Here is a 20,522-nt window from a genome sequence, read left to right as displayed (position 1 = left end):
ATCCATGACCGATCTGCAAAAAATGCTAATGTGAAAGTAGCCTAAGTGACAACCAAGCAGAGCCCTCATCTGAACCTAATAGAACATCTTTGGAGAGACATGAAAATGGTTGTCCACTGATGACCCCCATGCAGCCTGACAGAGCTTGAGAAGATGTGAAAAATGAGAAATCCAGATGTACAAACCTTGTGGCATCATCCCCAAGAATACTGGAGGCCGGAATCACTGCCAAAGAGGCTGAATACTTATGTCCTGAGTGTTAGCCCAGCGGTCCGTGCCGGCGCAGCTGCCCCTAACCACGGGCGCCGGGCTCCCTCTTTTTCCTCCTGCCGCCATGCTGACAAACACGGGCAGCAGATAGCTTAACTATGCTATCTGTGTTCCATGCCAGCTGGAGACCTGCACTGGTGTTTGAGCTTGCATAGGTCTGTCTCTCTTCTCCTATGAAGCAGCACATACACGCCCTCTGTCTCACCAGCCTATGGCTGGATTGCAGCAGGTATTTAAAGGCACTTTCTACCACAGGAAAATGCCTGAGCAACCTCATGGTTTTAGCTTATCTATCGCCAAGTGCTAAAGTGTCTCTCTTGTCTGCTTCGCTGTTTACCGGACCTTGCTTATTGAACTCCTGGACTTTGCCTGTTTGCCGCATGGCCCTGACCTGAAATTTCGTTTATGGACTTTGCCTGTTTGCCGCCTGCCTCAGACCTCAGACTTCGTTAATGGACTTTGCCTGTTTGCCGCCTGCCTCTGACCTAGAACTTCGCTTAGTGACCTTGCTTGATCGATGCCTGTCCTGACCCAGAACCTCCTGGCCACGCACATCCCCTCGGTGCTTTCACCGGGTAATCTGACCGCCTGGTCAGCTGCCACTGACTCTGGGACTGCTCTGGATCTAAACCTAGAAGTAAAGGAGCTGAAAGAGGTGTCTGGTCTATAGACAGATCTACAGGAGGCCGTGTATTCAGTCACTGTGTGCTTGTGTCTCCACAGATGGATCCAGGAGGAGAAATCCCCCCGAGAGATGTCCCCGTCCTCTGTATTCCCAGGACTGTCCAGAGGAGAATGTCCCCGAGAACCATCAGGTAGATGGACCTTAAGTCTCACCAAAATCTGACTAAAGAGTGATGAACCAAACATAATTTTACATTTCTTCTTGTCTTTTTAGAATGAAAGTCTGATTGGAATTAAGGTGGAGGTTATAGATGAAGCTGAAGAGGACATGGATTTATGGGCCGATCAGCAGTGTAAGGCAGAGATGTGAACCTTGGAGAGCCCTTCACAGGGTTATACGCCAGCAGTGCTGCCTGGCAAAAATGGAAGTGGCCTTTCTGAGGGTCATGGCTTATATAAAAGGTCATAGCTAATATATTTTGACCCCCTAGGTTAATATCAGACCCCTAAATAACTTCAGATGAAAATATTTTCAGATCTCAGAGCAGACAGAGCTAGACCAGTGGCTCTGAATCTGATTCGTACTTTATAATTCTTTGAGGAAAACTGTACAATTGGAAGGATGAGATACGGCCTCTAGCCTGGAAACAAGACAAGAAACAGCCTCTGGCCTCGATACAGGATGAGATACAGCCTCTAGCTTGGATACAAGAGGAGATACGGCCTCTAGCCTAGATACAAGATGAGATACGGCCTCTAGCCTGGATACAAGATGAGATACGGCCTCTAGCCTGGATACAAGATGAGATACGGCCTCTAACCTGGATACAAGATTAGATACGGCTTCTAGCCTGCATACAAGATGAGATACGGCCTCTAGCCTGGATACAGGGTGAGATATGGCCTTGATACAAGATGAGATACGGCCTCTATCCTGGTTACAAGACAAGATACTGCCTCTAGCCTGGATACAAGATGAGATACGGCCTCTATCCTGGTTACAAGACAAGATACTGCCTCTAGCCTGGATACAAGATGAGATACGGCTTCTATCCTGTTTACAAGATGAGATACGGCCTCTAGCCTGGATACAAGATGAGATACGGCCTCTAGCCTGGATACAAGATGAGATACGGCCTCTAGCCTGGATACAAGATGAGATATGGCCTCTAGCCTGGATACAAGATGAGATACAGCCTCTAGCCTGGATACAAGATGAGATACAGCCTCTAGTGTGGATACAAGGTGAGATATGGCCTCTAGTCTGGATATAAGATGAGTCAGTTGGGCATGAAGACATACAGGTTCTGTATGGTATCCTGCAGCACATTTGCCTACAGATGTTACAGCTGGACCTGTAGGTCCTGCACACTCATAGGTTGGTGATGCTGGCCTCCCAGCTGGTCTCATTAATGCTGGAAAGGCAATAAATCTGGTGACCGAGCAGCCAAGGAAGTGTTGTAATCTGGATGAGACATTCCCCGGAAACTCTTGCTGTGTGCGGACAAACATTATCCTGCTGAAAAATGCCAATTTGAAGCCCTGCTATTAGAGAGATAACTCATATGGCGGCAGGATTTCCTGCGCGTATCACTGAGCTGTTAGTGTCCCTCGTATCACTACTAGAGGTGACCGGCTGTTGTATTCGATGGTTTCCAATTATCACACCACCAGCTGTCAGCCCTGCCATGAGAGGAACCCATGTGGTGGCAGGATGTCCTGTGCATATCGCTGAGCTGTTAGTGTCCTCGTATCACTACTAGAGGTGACCGACTGTTGTATGCGATGACTCCCCAAATCGTACCAGCAGTTGGGGCAGTGTGGCTCTCCACAGCAAAGGAAGATTGAGGCGTTCACCACCAGGCCTTCATATTCCATCCTGTCTATCGTCGGATCCCAAACAGAACCTGGATTCATCGCAAAAGATTATATGGTTCCAGTTCATAGCAGGATTCTCATTTACAAAACCACTGCAAGTGAAGGCAACAGTGACTGGCTGTCAGTGGCACGACACGTAATGGACACCATTTCCTTCTACCAAGTGCTTAGAAGTTGTCTGGGCAGAGACAGGGGTGTGTAATGAAGGGGCCACCTGTGTGTCGACGGTGCACAACAAAACTGCGGGAGATGCTTCTGCTTTTCGGCGGATAAGAAGATTCTTTCTACTGGTGGGATGTCTGGAGCCTGTTCCCCGTATGTGCCCTCACATAACCACCTCCTAACAACGAGGTCAGAATGGCTTAGATTACGGTCAGTTCGTTGAAATAACCATCTTGCCTTTCTTAGTCCAATGATGCGACCCCTCTCAAAGTCAAACTGGGAAAAATGGCTTTGAGTGCATTGTAGATGAATATCTAGCAGTCACTGATCGAAACACCATGAGGTATACTACCAAAAAGTAGCCTCTGAGAGCCTTTTTATAGGGCAGCAGGGGAAGCACTTTTACACCCTCTTTTGGCAAAACCAAGCTTATAATCAGACCAGACCTGTCTGCGGCAAGACGAGTTCTGCAGCAATCTGACATTTCTCTCTTATCTGGGTGTGCTATTTATTTGTCATTACATGTACATGTAGATAGACAATATGCAGAGAGAGAATACCGCAGCACTCTGTGTCTTCCTTTAGTTAGTGTTCAGGTTTATTTAGACAAGTCTTGGTGAATAAGCCTGAACACTAACTAAAGGAAGACACCAAGTGCTAAGGTTTTCTTTCTCTGCATATTGTCTACGAGGGCCTCAGTGGCACCTCCACTGCTAGAGACCGTAAGTGCTGTTACATTTGTACAGATCGATAGACATAGTAGTAACTCGCATAGCTCTTAAGGTCTTTTCAGTTTAAATGGTTGGAACACAGCGAGAAGCCACTTCATTCCAACACAGTAGTTTTAGGTGCAAACTGGCCACGATTAGGTTTACTATTTTTCACCCTCTGCAAATGTGGTCATGTGGCAGACAAATCACAGGGTACAAAATAAAGAAATCCCTCAAGCCACTCTACCACCTAGCACCACAGGCAAAGATCAACAGGTCAGAGTACATAACATGATATGGCCTTGGCAGAGCTGGCTTCTTCTCCAGACTTGGAGCCATTAGGGAAGATCTAAGCCCTCTTGTATAGGAGATGTCCAGCTGGCTGCTAAATCCACTCCTTAGCCAGTGTAACACCTTGAGTGGAGCAGGTGGAGTTGGGAGCTCACTCTTCTCTTCCCCAACTCGAAAGATTTCTCTCTGTGTTAAAATACTCCCTGGAGTCTCACTATAAATGTGTCACTGGCACTATAGACATATAATATATGCCAATTACACTTAAAACATCACACACACATACCTTACAGAGCATACTACATACCACACACATAAACATCGACCTTTATGAAGGATTCCTCGGTCTCCATCGTGTGGGTACAAGGCAGGACTGAGCCCCCGTTCTTGTCCAGCTCTCACCTCAGCACTCTGCCCGTCTGTCCCAGCCTCAGATGAATCTTGTAAACTCCATTAGGCTTCTGTGTTCTGGGACCACAGGGCTGACCTCAGCATTAGACCTCACCAGTACTACTGCCGATTGTACTAGTGACATCTAATAATACTGCCTGGCAGTGCATAGGTCTGCAGACAGTGGATATGGTTTGAGGAGGAGTGCATTTAAGCATATTTGGCACAACAGAGGTGAGTTCTAATGAGCGATAACTTGGTAAAAACATCTGCAGCTTTGTCAGTCTTGGTGCAGTCGATACTTGACTATGTGACCAAATGAGGTCCAAAAATAAGTGACTCCCAGGAAAACTCCAGGGGGAGACTTTTATGTCTCTTTAAGAGTCACCCAGATACCTCTCCCATCATCTGATCACCACATTCGCACAATCTGTTCTATCAATGTTTTCCTACAGATCGAATTATAGAAGCAAGTTCACCAGAGAGATGTCCCCGTCCTCTGTATTCCCAGGACTGTCCAGAGGAGAATGTCCTAGAGAACCATCAGGTAGATTATACTAAATTATCACCAAGATCTGACCATAAAGTTATTGAACCAAAGATAATGGTGCATTTTTTTTTGTTTAGGTTGAAAATCTGTTTGATTTTAAGGTTGAGGTTATAGATGAAGCAGAAGAGGATACGGATATATGGGGCGATCAGCAGTGTAAGGAGTGGGGACTGTCATGTTTGTCTTGAGGGTTACATACTACTCTATGTTCTGATCATCACATGTAATCCTTCTATTCTGTCCCTGTGTGTTTTACTACAGATGAACTCATGGAAAGAAATCCTTCTGAGAGTCCTCATCCTCTGAATTCACAGGAGGATCCAGAACAAAATTATTTAGGTTTTACTACTGAACCCCAACTTGAGAATGATCAGAGAATTTACACAAGAGTAAAGCCATATTCATGTTCATTATGTGGGAAATGCTTTACAAACAAATCAAGTATTGTTAGACATGAGAGAATTCACACAGGAGACAAGCCAATGGCATGTTTAAAATGTGGGAAATGTTTTATAAATAAATCGGATCTTGTGATACATGAGAGAATTCACACAGGAGAGAAACCATATTCATGTTCCCGATGTGGGAAATCTTTTACAAATAAATCAGATCTTATTGTACATGAGAGAATTCACACAGGAGAGAAACCATTTTCATGTTCAGAATGCGGAAAATGTTTTACAAACAAGTCAAGTCTTATTAGACATGAGAGAATCCACACAGGAGAGAGGCCATATTCATGCTCACTGTGTGGGAAAAGCTTTACATCTAAATCCGATCTTGTTATTCATCAGAGAATTCACACTGGAGAGAAGCCATTTTTATGTTCAGAATGTGGAAGATGTTTTATTACTAAAGCTAAACTTACAGCTCATCAGAGAAATCACAAAAGGGAAAAGTCATCTTAAAGTTCCATACGTGGAATTTTTTTTTTTTTCAAGATCAAACTTTCAAGGTCATCACAAATTCACCTAAGAAAGAAACCAGAACATTTTCACCAGCATGCTCTCATCAGTATTAGGTTTTTCTGGTGACATTCTGTCTATATTATTTTTTTTACAAATTTATCTTCTGCTTCTGTGGTCAAAATACTTCTTTCCATAGCAGATTGCTCCAGAAGTCCTTTTGTTTCCTCGTTGTTCATTGGCAAACTGTAGCCTTGTGCGGCAAGGCAATGGTGCTAAACATTAAGCTGCTGCACTCTGTCGGGCTAGACTGCAGTAAAAGAAAAACAAATCTAGGACTGTGGCTCTAGCTCCCGTCCAGCCTGAGCAAGAATGTTCTTTAAACTGCGACTTCAATGAGCATGAAGGAGGAAAGAAGGGACCAGCAAGGGATATACAGATCCTCCTGTCCCTGAAAAAGAATCAAATACTCAAGGGGAGAGGTAACATGGACTTTGTTTGTTATCACTCCCCCCATCAATATGAGAGCATACTTGCTCTCTGTCACATAGTGATTTTTTTTTCAAAAAAGGAGCGAGTGGATGAGCTCTTGCTTATCTAGTTACTGCTCTACCCTAAGCAGGTTAATTATTGACTCCTTTCTGTTGACGTAGCTGATTGTGGTATACCTAAACTTTGCACACCTTGATTTTGCATTTAAACCTTCTTGGATGTGAGTTTGGTGCAATTGTATGTTAAAAAATTCTGTTTGTGACAAAGTTACATGATGGTGGACATAGCTAACTGTAATCAACACGTGTGCGCTTTCAGGAAATGTAGAGACATGCTTAACTCTGAAATCTGTACATGTTTACCTTTTATTTATTGGACACGTGGAACATAAAACGTTCTGCCGTGGTCACAGTTTTAGCCACTAATTTCAATGTGATGCGTATTTTTTCTAAAAAATAACTTTCATGCAAAATTGCCTGTGTGTATAAAGTCTGGAATAGCATTATGACCAGCCAAGTGTTTGGCATCTACTTTTAGAATATATATACCTATGAAGGTCTAGTACAGGGTCTTTTTATTTTTTTTAATTTTAGGTTTTAATTTTTTATGTTAAACTGTGAAAAAATTTCTGGCAACTAGACATGCAAAATATCCCAAAATATCCCAAATTGTTGCAGCTATTTTACCATGGTGGAAATCCAGAGAACCCAAAGTAACCTCTAGGTTTCATAAAGAAATTCTGGGTTCTTTGTGACTTCTTCTAGCATATTTTTTCTACTCTCAGGCAGATCTTCCTGTGATAGACTGACCTGGTGCCAATTGTCTGAAATGTCCACTTGTAGATGGGCAGCATGGTGGGTCAGTGGTTAGCACTAGTGCCTTGTAAGACTGGGGTCCTAGGTTTGAGTCTGACCAAGGAGAACTTCTGCATGCAATTTGTATGTTCTCCCCGTAGTTTTCCTTTGGGTACTTTGGTTTCCTCCCACACCATAAAGACACACTGATGATGTAGATTGTGATAAAGCCCTGCAGAATATGTAATTGCCAGGGGCACACTGGCCATAGACCCTACAGGGAAATTACCCGGTGGGCTGATGCCCAAGGAGCTGACCAAGGTCTCCTCAAGCCACTAGATATTGATCTGATGCTCTCAGTATTAATTAATGCTAGGGGTATCAGGTACTCATGCACCTGGACGGCAGCGGCAGGTCCCTTCCTGCATTGAACTGTATCACCATCCTCAGGATGGTGATACCGTTGAATACTGGGGTAGGAGTGGTAGTATTTTCTTCTGCACTGTGTCTTTTGTGCTGAACTATGGTATTGCTGGCCTTGCTAATAAATGTGTGTGTGCCAATCTAGAGCACCTGATTCCAAATGTAGGTTTTTAGTCTGGGTTTACATGCCGTGGCTGCCACGTATGGCCAGACCCTGCTTGTCTGTGGAGGTAATCGAGCAAATGCCAAGATCTCACATTCAAAGTTGTGACCACCATGGGCAGTGGGACTCCAGTCCCATGCAGCGAATGTCCTTTGTAAACCTGACTTTAAAGTAGCTTACCGTTTAGGTCTGTAGGTTAAAACTACAGCCTCCCTTTGTCTGCTGTTCCAAATTCACAGAAGCATTTAGTGATCAATAGAGATAGAAGTTATGGTTGAGTCTCAGCACAATAGACTTCTCTGCCAGGCAGCTGGTGACCCATTTATTTTATGAAAACATTATGCACATTATACTGTAGCAAAACTTTGCCAGTCACTATAAATGCTTAATACTGCATGTGCATATATCAGTTACTAGAACAAACTGGAAGTTAATCCATTATTTGGCGGGTGGGAACCCACTGTGCCACGTGCCCTACCTCCTCTAAGGGCGTTGTCTAAGTGAACCCCTTCATCTTCACAGTACCCCTGATGGTGGGGATAGACTTTCCCGAGGGGAACACCATGTCGCTACTTCTTGAGGAGGATAGGCACATGAGGCAGCTGGTCCAGGCAGACCAGGAGGTACCTGAGAAAGGTACCAGAGGTGCAGGACCGAAGGATGAGACAGAGCCGTAGTTAGACAGGCCAAAGGTCAGGGCAGTCGGCACAGGTACAGGTTAGGCAATCTGGGTCGGCAACAGGAGAGTCAAGGCAAGCAGGCAGGGATCTAACAGAGTCCAGAAATACAGGTACGAGTCAGGAACACAAGCAGAAATCAGGAACCTTAGCAGGACACAAGGACCTTAACACTGAGGCATCTGGGAAGGGGGCTGAGCTACTTATATATGTGCAGGAGGGCTAGCGTTGGTTGGCGGGGTCACATGAACTAACCCATAAAGCCCAGGAAGTGATGCGCTCCGGCTCTTAAGGAAGTGCTGCAGGAAACAAGCAGCAAGCATGCTGTGGCCAGGGCTGAGATGAAACTGTGGAGCAGGTCAAGAACAACAGTACCTACACAGACAGAGCCCAGGACTGCAGCGGTGAATGGGAAGCACCAGCTGCAGATCACCGCTGAATACAGCGCCCGGGACCGCGGCGGTAAGCAGGGGAACAGCGGCGCACAGCAGACGCTGTTACACCGAGCTTGAAATACTATCATAGTAGTGATAAATTGTGTGGAAGATGATCTGCGATTCTTTTATCTCTGAATCTATTGTTGTAAAGTCAGTTTATTAATGTTTTTTGTCACCTTTGTCTTGTTAGGCTGGGGTTACGCTGCGACTTTGGCTACAGCAAGCACTGCTGAATATTTTGTTTTGTAATTTTGCGGTCGCGGTTGTGGCAAGTTGCTAATTGCACTGTGACCCCTGTAGTGTTTCACAGTAATCTCTGGTTGTCTGATACTTGTCAGGACCAAAGTCGCCGTGTAGCCCCACCTGAATGATCTTGTACTGATATGTTCATATGTTAAAAATCATTTATATGAGGCTCCCTTACCTTTTTATGTGACTGTAACTGGAGACCTGGATAATGCAGGCTCTATATTTGTGTAGTATTCAAGGGTCTGAGAATGAATGTAAGTAAATCTAAGACAACATTGGTGCTTTTCTATACACATTAAAACGGGTCAAAAAGTTGTTACCATACACAGAACAGGGGTTTTACAGAAAAAGTTCCTCGTTAAGCAGCACAGTGACCTCACATCATTCGTCTCTGTACATTATGTGTAACGTTGTTATGATTATATAATTTTTTTAGAATAAAATGTTTTTTTTTATTCACTGTGCAAATCTTTTTTGTTCTAGTCTGTGTATGGTGACTGAGTTTGTCAATTTACATAAATAGGTTTTTCTGTCGGTCTCTGTGTACAAGGTCATAAAGTGATGTTGCATAACATAGTGGAGAATGGCTGCCTCATTCACAAGACAGTGTGTCACATCACATGCTGAAGATTGGTGGTAAGAACTGATTATCTATCACCACTAGAACACCCTGCTTATCACTGTATATAGTATAAGGACAGGAGAGAACACAGGAGAGGTGAGGACTGATTATCATCACTAGAACACCCTGCTTATCACTGTATATAGTATAAGGACAGGAGAGAACACAGGAGAGGTGAGGACTGATTATCATCACTAAAACACCCTGCTTATCACTGTGTATAGTATAAGGACAGGAGAGAACACAGGAGAGGTGAGGACTGATTATCTATCATCACTAGAACACCCTGCTTATCACTGTATATAGTATAAGGACAGGAGAGGTGAGGACTGATTATCATCACTAGAACACACTGCTTATCACTGTATATAGTATAAGGACAGGAGAGAACACAGGAGAGGTGAGGACTGATTATCTATCATCACTAGAACACCCTGCTTATCACTGTATATAGTATAAGGACAGGAGAGGTGAGGACTGATTATCATCACTAGAACACACTGCTTATCACTGTATATAGTATAAGGACAGGAGAGGTGAGGACTAATTATCATCACTAGAACACCCTGCTTATCACTGTATATAGTATAAGGAAAGGAGGGAACACAGGAGAGGTGAAAACTGATTATCTATCATCACTAGTACACCCTGCTTATCACTGTATATAGTATAAGGACAGGAGAGAACACAGGAGAGGTGAGGACTGATTATCTATCATCACTAGTACACCCTGCTTATCACTGTATATAGTATAAGGACAGGAGAGGTGAGAACTGATTATCTATCATCAGTAGAACATCCTGCTTATCACTGGTTTATAGTATAAGGACAGGAGAGAACACAGGATAGGTGAGAACTGATTATCTATCATCACTAGAACACCCTGCTTATCACTGTATATAGTATAAGGACAGGAGAGAACACAGGAGAGGTGAGAACTGATTATCTATCATCACTAGAACACCCTGCTTATCACTGTATATAGTATAAGGCCAGGAGAGGTGAGAACTGATTATCTATCATCACTAGAACACCCTGCTTATCACTGTGTGTAGTATAAGGATAGGGGAGAACACAGGAGAGGTGAGGACTGATTATCATCACTAGAACACCCTGCTTATCACTGTTTATAGAATAAGGAGAGGTGAGAACTGATTATCATCACTAGAACACCCTGCTTATCACTGTTTATAGAATAAGGAGAGGTGAGAACTGATTATCATCACTAGAACACCCTGCTTATCACTGTTTATAGAATAAGGAGAGGTGAGAACTGATTATCATCACTAGAACACCCTGCTTATCACTGTTTATAGAATAAGGAGAGGTGAGAACTGATTATCATCACTAGAACACCCTGCTTATCACTGTTTAGAGTATAAGGAGAAGAGAGAACACAGGAGAGGTTAGTGATGATAATCAGTTCTCAATAACAACCTGCTTATCACTGTTTATAGTATAAGGACAGGAGAGAACACAGGAGAGGTGAGAACTGATTATCATCACTAGAACACCCTGCTTATCACTGTGTATAGTATAAGGACAGGAGAGAACACAGGAGAGGTGAGGACTGATTATCATCACTAGAACACCCTGCTTATCACTGTTTATAGAATAAGGAGAGGTGAGAACTGATTATCATCACTAGAACACCCTGCTTATCACTGTTTATAGAATAAGGAGAGGTGAGAACTGATTATCATCACTAGAGCACCCTGCTTTTCACTGTGTGTAGTATAAGGACAGGGGAGAACACAGGAGAGGTTAGTGATGATAATCAGTTCTCAAGAACACCCTGCTTATCACAGTTTATAGTATAAGGACAGGAGAGAACACAGGAGAGGTGAGGACTGATTATCTATCATCACTAGAACACTCTGCTTATCACTGTGTATAGTATAAGGCCAGGAGAGGTGAGAACTGATTATCTATCATCACTAGAACACCCTGCTTATCACTGTGTGTAGTATAAGGATAGGGGAGAACACAGGAGAGGTGAGGACTGATTATCATCACTAGAACACCCTGCTTATCACTGTTTATAGAATAAGGAGAGGTGAGAACTGATTATCATCACTAGAACACCCTGCTTATCACTGTTTATAGAATAAGGAGAGGTGAGAACTGATTATCATCACTAGAACACCCTGCTTATCACTGTTTATAGAATAAGGAGAGGTGAGAACTGATTATCATCACTAGAACACCCTGCTTATCACTGTTTATAGAATAAGGAGAGGTGAGAACTGATTATCATCACTAGAACACCCTGCTTATCACTGTTTAGAGTATAAGGAGAAGAGAGAACACAGGAGAGGTTAGTGATGATAATCAGTTCTCAATAACAACCTGCTTATCACTGTTTATAGTATAAGGACAGGAGAGAACACAGGAGAGGTGAGAACTGATTATCATCACTAGAACACCCTGCTTATCACTGTGTATAGTATAAGAACAGGAGAGAACACAGGAGAGGTGAGGACTGATTATCATCACTAGAGCACCCTGCTTATCACTGTTTATAGAATAAGGAGAGGTGAGAACTGATTATCATCACTAGAACACCCTGCTTATCACTGTTTATAGAATAAGGAGAGGTGAGAACTGATTATCATCACTAGAGCACCCTGCTTTTCACTGTGTGTAGTATAAGGACAGGGGAGAACACAGGAGAGGTTAGTGATGATAATCAGTTCTCAAGAACACCCTGCTTATCACAGTTTATAGTATAAGGACAGGAGAGAACACAGGAGAGGTGAGGACTGATTATCTATCATCACTAGAACACTCTGCTTATCACTGTGTATAGTATAAGGACAGGAGAGAACACAGGAGAGGTGAGAGCTGATTATCTATCATCACTAGAGAACAACCTGCTTATCACTGTTTATAGTATGAGGACAGGAGAGAACACTGTCTACATCACTGTACAGTGCACCATATCTAATCCCTTTTGATAAAAATAAAAGCATATGGCACCCTTCAGTAAAGCAAAAAAAAAGACATGCATGCCGCTGCAGGAACTGTGTCCAAATGGCTCCTTAGTGCAACAAAATAAATAAATGGAGGCAGCATCAATAAAGTAGTGGAGAACATTTTTTTATTTTAATGCTTTTTAATCCTGTTAGCTGTCGAATCACTGTGCGTCAGTATTACAGGACAAAATGTTACGTCGGGTTTACTTTATTGCCATGGACATAACTGTGCAGTGCCCCAAGTTTCAAGTAGTGGCCCCATGACAGAGTGGGACGATGGCTGCAGCAGTAGCATCACTGTTTATTTTTCCATTCTTCTGATCAGTCAGAAGAACAGAAAACTAAAAACATTTTATAAACTGTTTATAAGGAAATCATCCATAAAGCCTCTTTCAGGTGACCGTTCTTTGTTCAGTGTTGTGCATCACAGCACAGTGAGTCCAAAACAGAGAAAATGTCATTCAAATTTTTGCATCTTATCTTTGTTTTGGACTCGCTCCTACTTTTGGCTTACAAATTCTGATCAAATACTGACCGTGTGAAAGAGGCCATACGGATGCTCTTTTTTTTTGTTCTTCTGTTCACTTCGAAAAAGGGAAAAATAAAGTATTAAGTCAACAGGGACAACAGTGGCCCCATAACAGAGTGGGTATGGGGGCCAACAGCAGTGGCAGGGACAATAGTGGCCCCATGCCAGAGAGGGGGGGCAGCAGCAGTGGCAGGGACAAAAGTGGCCCCATGCCAGAGTGGGGGGGGGGGGCAACAGAAGTGGCAGGGACAATAGTGGCCCCATGCCATGCCAGAGTGGGGGGCAGCAGCAGTTGGCATGCAGCACAAGATGGTGGCAGATCACAGTAGTAGCAGAACCCAACAACAGCAGTGTAATAGCAAGGCCCAGTGGCATGCTTATCCTTGTTAAAAAAAGGTAAAGTACATATTATGAGGCCCTTTGTAATGGCAGTAGAGGCATCAGGCCAGTTGCGGCCACAATTCAACTTTGCATGCTCAGTAGTCAAGGGGATCTTGGATCATGGGTGACAGGATGCAGTCCAAGTATGTCACCAGCTGCTGGTTGAGGTTCTGCTGCATGTCCCACTGCTGCTGGGTGGTTTCTTCAGTAGGTGGCGGAAGTTGCTGGCGCTTCTCTTGCCTCCCCCCACCAGTCATAGCAGGGGAGTGTGAGCGAAGAGAGTGCCTTCGGGAGGATGGGCGATGGTGCTCGTAGGCAATGACCAACTACACAGCAAGTCTCTGTATTAGTCAATTTTTACTGAATCCTGACAATGTGGCTGTCAGTCAGCATACAAGAAAGCATGCATCTGGCCATTTGCACAAGGGACTAGGAGGGCCTCCCTGACACAAGTGTGTGTGAAGTGAAAAGAAAATCATACAAGGTTTTCAAAATCTTTAATAAATAAAAATCTGGACAGTGTGGGGTGTGTTTATATTTAAGACTTTGTAGGACCACCTTTCGCTTCAATTACAGCAGCAAGTCTTTCATGGGTCTGTCTCTACCAGCTTCGCACACCTAGAGGATGAAAGGCTTGCCCATTCTTCTTTACAGAAGAGCTCGTGTTAAGTCAGATTGGATGGAGATCATCTGTGAATAGAAATGTTCAAGTCTTGCCTTGGATTCTCAAGGGGCTTTAAGATTAGACTTTGACTGGGCCATAATGCTTTGATTGAAACCGTTCCATTGCAGCAATGGCTGAATGTTGAGGGTCCTGCTGGAAGGCGAACCTCTGCCCCAGTCTCAAGTCTTTTGCAGCCTCTAACAGGTCCATCCATCTTCCCATCAACTCTGACCAGCTTCCCGGTCCTTGTTGAAAAAAAAATTCCCCTCATAATGATGCTGCCACCGCGCGGTGCGGATAGGGTGTTCAGGGTGATGCGCAGTGTTAGTTTTTCGCCACACATATTGTTTGGACTTAGGCCAAAAAGTTCCACTTTGGTCTCATCTGACCAGAGCACCTTCTTCCAGATGGTTACTGTGTCGCCTACATGGCTTGTGGTAAACTGCAAATGGGATTTCTTAACGCTTGCTTTCAAAAATGGCTTTCTTCTTGCCACTGCTCCATAAAGGCAGGATTTGTGGAGTACTCCTCCATAAAGGCAGCTGTGGATCTCTGCAGATCCTCCACAGTGGCCATGGGTCTCTTGGCTGCATCTCTAATTAGTGCTCTCCTTGCCCGAGCTGTCAGTTTAGGTGGGCGGCCATGTCTTGGTAGGTTTGCAGTTGTGCCATACTCCTTCCATTTTCAGATGAAACAAAGTAGCAGGTCCAGCACTTGGGTCGTGAATAAAACCATAAATATTTTTTTTCAAAAATTTCAAGTAATTTCCCCCTCACCCGTCTCAGATGCAATTGTACTAAAGATGCCATCTTTGAATGAGAGAAAGAGAGATACAAAATAGCTAATGTCTCACAAAATACACTGCTATGGGAACAGGAAAATATCACTCTCATACAACAGAAAAATAAACAATCCCATCACTTTTGTCACAACACACAGTAGACAATTTCAAAAAATTACTGCAATCATTCGAAAATATTTACCAGTTCTAGAACAGGACCCAGAAAGGGAGTCCGGCTTGTGTCCAGAAGGGCGCGTACACTGGGAAACATTTTATCTCCAAGTGTGTTTATGTCCACAGAGGTTCCCAAAAAGACCCGGCTATCTTAGGCTACTTTCACACTTTTCCGGCAGGCTGTTCCGGCGGGGGACGTGCTACTGCAAGTCCACCGTGCTGCCGGAAGTCTGCTCCGGCCCCATTCATTATAATGGGGGTGGGCCGGAGGTCCGGCTGCAGCACGGCAAATATGTCGAGGGGTGGCCGGACAAAAACCGCAGCGTACTGTAGTTTTATTCCGGCCGCCTCTCGGCATGTTTGCCGTGCTGCATTATAATGCATGGGGCCGGAGAGGACTTCCGGCAGCACGGTGGACTTGCAGAAGCACGGATCTGGCAGGCTGTCCCACGTAGGAACAGCCTTCCGGAAAAGGCTACCACTATAGCCTTACCCAGGTATTTATAATTGCATGTGAGTATGCTGGAGGAAGTCCGTCTTTTTGTCTTACAACACGTCAGAAGAACACAACATAAACTGTAACACTGCACACGCCGTATACCTTACAACATATTCTGCATGTAATTCACAACATGTCGCAAAAACATCGGGGCCTTTGAAAGTAGCGTCGGGAGACACATTTCTGATACAGCAACAAATAAACGTAATGTCTCTGCACTGACCGGACGTTTCCGAGATATCCACCGAGGCGACCATACTAGATCTTCTTTCCCAGGTATAGAGAGAGCATTCAGGCCTTATAGAGGGGGGATCACATAGAAAAACTTCTCACATTTTTTTGTCTACAAAGTCGACATCCACATGGTCTGAACAGGGGACGAGATGTATTTTTACTGATCACTGTCAGCAGGTCCATTCATGTTACAGACGTATAGCAGTCGGCCCGAGGCCACACGTTATCATCAGCATACCAGCTTATGTTATCCTATGAAAATCCTATTTTACCAATTTTTTTTCCCTGGATCTGCAAGGGTTAATACCCTGATCTCACCTTTAGCTTCCACATTTGCAGATTTTTTTTTTTTTTACATACGAAAGGGATTCATTACTTTTATGTCTTAAACAAGAACTAAGAAAAGTCCAAAATGCATTAGATTGGTGCGGGGGGATGTCCTGCTGTGTGTCATTTTTTGACTTTTTTTTTAAATTTTTTAAATAAAAGATTTCTGGTTTTATTCAAGACCCGAGTGCTAGACCAGCTACTTTGTTTCTACAGTGGATTTGCTTCTCCTAAGGATCGGTGCACCGAGGACTAATAAGGGCAGTGAGCTGATTACATTTATTTCCTTATGGATTGAACAGTGCTCCGTGAGATGTTCAGAGCTTGGGATATTTTTTATAACCTAACCCTGCTTTACACTTCTCCACAACTTTCTCCCTGACCTGTCTGGTGTGTTCCTTGGTTTTCATGATGCTGTTTGATCACTAATGTTCTCTAACAAACCTCTGAGGCCTTCACAGAAGAGCTGGAGTTATACTGAGAAGCAGTGTCAGACTGGGGTGCCTTGGGCCCACCAGTGGAATTGATTCTGGGGGCCCACCGTACAGCTACCATAAATGCAGTGCCGTAGTGTGGGTTGCCAGCACCCAGGGCAAGCCAAGTATTGCACCCCAAACCTGCAGCCACACCCCTTTTTACTGTTAAAGGGGCAGTCACCATTAAAGGGGCGGCCACTGTGAAAGTCACTGTTAAAGGGGTGGTCACTGTTAAAGGGACGGCCATTGTGAAAGTCACTGTTAAAGGGGTGGTCACAGTTAAAGGGGCGGCCACTGTAAAAGTCACTGTTGAAAGGGCAGCCACCGTGAAAGTCACTGTTAAAGGGGCAGTTACCGCTAAAGGGGTGGCCATTGTGAAAGTCACTATTAAAGGGGCGGTCACCATTAAAGGGGCGGCCATTGTGAAAGTCACTGTTAAAGGGGCGGCCACTGTGAGAGTCACTGTTAAAAGGGCTGTCACCGTTAAAGGGGGGCCACCGTAAAAGGGGCGGCCACTGTGAAAGTCACTGTTAAAAGGGCAGCCACCGTTAAAGTCACTGTTAAAGGGGCAGTCACCGTTAAAGGGGCAGCCACTGTGAAATTAACTGTTAAAGGGGCGGTCACTGTTAAAAGGACGGCCATTGTGAAAGTCACTGTTAAAGGGGTGGTCACTGAAGTCACTGTTAATGGGGCGGTCACAGTTAAAGGTGCGGCCACTGTAAAAGTCACTGCTAAAAGGGCAGCCACCGTGAAAGTCACTGTTAAAGGGGCAGTCACCGTTAAAGGGGTGGCCATTGTAAAAGTCACTATTAAAGGGGCGGTGGCCATTGTGAAAGTCACTGTTAAAGGGGCGGCCATTGTGAAAGTCACTGTTAAAGGTGTGGTCACCGTTAAAGGGGCGGCCACTGTGAAAGTCACTGTTAAAGGGGCGGTCACCATTAAAGAGGCGGCCATTGTGAAAGTCACTGTTATTTAATATAAAATTGCAATAAATAAATACCCGAGCAATGCCAGGTCATCAGCTAGTTATAGATAAGAATTATGGATAGGAAGTGTGAATGTTTTATTGTTCTCTGATAGATATCTAGTCCAGGAATGTGATGAACCCAGGAGGTTTGAGGTGCACGATCCTTAAGAGAAGGTCCTAAATCCATGAGACACACTCATTCCTGATCTGAGTGTGTCTAAGGTTGTCATGAGCTAGTATTTCCAGATTCTCCTGTCCATCCGAGATCCGAAACTCCCCTCTAACATCAATACTTTCATGTCTGTGATGCTATAACCACGGCTGTAAACGTGTCCCGGAACAGGCAATGTTATGAGAAGGTAGGGAACAGTCAAGCCTTGCACCACTGTCCCTACCCACTGTCACAGTCCCTACCGTGACAGAGGTGAGATCGGACAGACTTGCTGCACATGGGGCTATCTGACAGGTCTCTCTTCCTCTTAGCATGTTGTTGTTTAGCAGGATCTCACCTCTCCACAGGTTCTGCTCGTTATCAGTGAAGAGGCTCTATTTAGGTCCGCCTCACACTGCTGACCATGCGGTTGATATTTCCTGTTGGAGTTGCTAGAGCTTGTTTGTTTTGGATCTCCTGTTTCTCCTGACATCCCAAAGCTAAGTGCTTGTGGCCTTTTCTGTTTGCTGTTCGCTGGTGTGTTTTGTTCTAGGCCTTAGGAAGAATGCAGGTTCCTTCATCTGAGAAAGAACCAGCTGTCTCGTCTCCTGCTACCTATCCTAGGGTTCGTCACTTTCAACAGGGCCTAGGTATACGGCGTATGAGCATTTCCACCATCAGGATTTGCTCATACTGGCAGGAGTTAGGGAAAGGCCTAGGGATTACTAAGAGGTCACCATCCCTCTTCCTTAGCTTTTGAGGCCTAGACTGTTGTTTCTTTTGTGTGTATCTGGTGTTTTCCCCTTCCCTATTACCCGTGACACCTACTAGCGCGATTTGATGTGATGACCGACAACTGAAAGCCAGTCCCTTCTCAGCTAAGTGCAGGGGCCTAAACAAAAATGGGAAGGAGGTGACAACCAGACAGGCAAAACCAGGAACGGATCAGGATCCAAAATCATATACAAATACACCGCAAAGTGAAACATGGACATAACGTCAGCAGGCAAAGGCGAGGTCACAACAAGTCAAATACCAGGAGGTCATGTCAGAAATCAGTAATCAAATGCAATGTCAAAGTCAGTGGGCAAAGGACAGTGATCCAGAGTAGCAAACACACAGCGAGCTAGGGAGGCTTGGAAAACCAATCACAGGCACCGTGTCTGTGAAGGTTCTCATTTATCCAGGTCATGGTATATCTGTAAAGAATAAATCAAGGCAACTGGACGTTCTGTAGATTTCCTGAAAACGTTTCACTCGTTCTTCCAACGAGCTTTATCAATTCTGAGTGACTGTAAAAAAATTCTGGGAATAAATATGTAACTGCCACATACAATGCTGTCTTGACACCTTTTTCTGGGAAGTCTTTATCACCTACTGACTCCAATTAGGATAATGGGATCAACACCTTTGACCCAATGCTGGGTATAATTACCAGACGTGGATTCAGTTACATATTTATTCCCAGAATTTTTGTACAGTCACTCAGAATTGATAAAGCTCGTTGGAAGAACGAGTGAAACGTTTTCAAGAAATCTACAGTACGTCCAGTTGCCTTGATTTATTCTTTACAGATACAATCACAGGCGCCTGTGATTAAATAGCCCACCTCACTGTTAGTGGAGCTGGTTGTCCTAGCAACAGAGTGACACCTACGCAGCCGCCATATTGCGGCCAGACTCGCTATGGGAGCTCACACAGGTTGGTGCCCAGTACCCAACCTTCTATAAGGGGCCACTGGACCCTTAAGGCACTGCACTGCACTTCGCACCCTCCTGGAATCCAATATTTTGGAGACCTCAACAGGAGCAGAAGGCTTCAGACCAGAACCTCAAAAACGTTCTTTAAACACCCCCCTTTCTTTTTTTTCAGATCCTGATCCCGCTTAGCTCTGATCTCAGATGGCTTTAACCTTAATATTCTTTGAATCAGACCAACATGTACAAGTATTGCCACACTTGGGCCCTCATTTCTCACGCTCACAAGAAGTCCAGTTAATAACAGGATTATGTTGCTGGAACCAACACATACCAAAAATCACGTTAACCGCCAAATTTTCCATTACAGTGAACATACCTCAGAATTCATATCTCCAATGAGCATAGAGATATTAGGGGTACAATGCTCATTCAAACCCTTGGTCAAGGGTCTGATATCTATGGCGGCGAATTATTAAAGTTAGCAGCAGACCCAGAATCAACAAAAGGAAATCCAGATTGACTAGTGGAATTATAGGAAATACATACTGGAAGCAGAACCTTTTTATGGCTCCTAGGAAATACCTGCTTGCCTAGGCCACCTTTCCGAGAGGCACCTAGGCGATGACATCTTTCCAGCGGCAGCCATTTAGAACAGGACAGAGGTAAATGGCCAGTGTCACCACAATAAAAACAGGGGTCGTTAATTTAGACCGATGTTTTATACGCCAGTCTTAATAACCCTTTAGCTAGCGGTGGACTCGTCAATTTCATTCCCCACCATCAATCGGACCTCAGATCAGACCCCAAACTAATGACTCCTATAACATTCCTCACCATCAATCAGACCTCAGATCAGACCCCAAACTAATGACTCCTATAACATTCCTCACCATCAATCAGACCTCAGATCAGACCCCAAACTAATGACTCCTATAACATTCCCCACCATCAATCGGACCTCAGATCAGACCCCAAACTAATGACCCCCATAACATTCCTCACCATCAATCAGACCTCAGATCAGACC

At 44.3% G+C, this 20,522-nt stretch overlaps 1 protein-coding gene and 1 long non-coding RNA gene across 2 annotated transcripts in view; both read left to right on the top strand.

Annotated features, from left to right (window-relative positions):
- Window positions 1-20,522, top strand: part of LOC122935208 (zinc finger protein 397-like) — a 1,371,324-nt gene that overhangs the window by 322,753 nt on the left and 1,028,049 nt on the right. The gene's annotated exons all lie outside the window — the stretch shown is intronic.
- On the top strand, window positions 3,608-5,373 carry LOC122933933. The gene is made up of 3 exons (XR_006388598.1): window positions 3,608-4,872; window positions 4,953-5,031; window positions 5,137-5,373. It is a non-coding gene; the product is annotated as an uncharacterized LOC122933933 (long non-coding RNA).

This window comes from Bufo gargarizans, chromosome 4 (assembly GCF_014858855.1).
Source record: "Bufo gargarizans isolate SCDJY-AF-19 chromosome 4, ASM1485885v1, whole genome shotgun sequence".
NCBI classification, from domain to species: domain Eukaryota; kingdom Metazoa; phylum Chordata; class Amphibia; order Anura; family Bufonidae; genus Bufo; species Bufo gargarizans.
This window is presented reverse-complemented; position numbering and strand designations above follow the sequence as displayed.